Here is a 682-nt window from a genome sequence, read left to right on the forward strand (position 1 = left end):
GAAACACAAGTCAATTTGTTTTTAAAAAAGAAAAAGTATTTATTAAAAGATATTTACATATATATATATACACACACACACACACACACACACACACACACACACACACACACACACTATAACTATTTACTGTGGCCATTTTCTCTAGTCTTTGGTTGGCCACAGAGCCTGCAGGTGAAGTGGGAGGCCTTATTATAGTCTTTCAAGTCTCTGCCTTCCTCCCGGGCACGACGCTCTTTCTCCTGCTGGACCTTCCACCTCCAGGCGGTGGAGCGTGGAACTGCTCCAGCAGGGGCGGAGGAGCTGGCGGATGGAGCAGTGGTGGCTGTGGAGGGGGCGCTCGTGGCACCAGCGCTGGTGGACGGGGTGGCGCTGGTGGACGGGGTGACGCTGGTGGACGGGGTGGCTGAGGCTGAGGAGGAGGAGGAGGATGATGCGCTGGCACGGGCGACGAAATAACATATAACACTATAACATATAACATATAACAAGTAACAACAGTTTGAAATACAAGAAGGGCAGTTTCCAGGGTGGGGAATATTAAAGTAAATAAGATAAAAAAGATGTGCTTATATATATATATGTAGCAAGTGTATTTGTATGGGTGTGAAGTACAAGGTGATGGCGACTGTTCAGTGTTGCTGATTCAGAAGCCTAACAGCCTCGGGGTAAAAACTGTTTG

The sequence above is a fragment of the Clupea harengus genome, unplaced genomic scaffold, assembly GCF_900700415.2.
Source record: "Clupea harengus unplaced genomic scaffold, Ch_v2.0.2, whole genome shotgun sequence".
Taxonomy (NCBI): Eukaryota; Metazoa; Chordata; class Actinopteri; order Clupeiformes; family Clupeidae; genus Clupea; species Clupea harengus.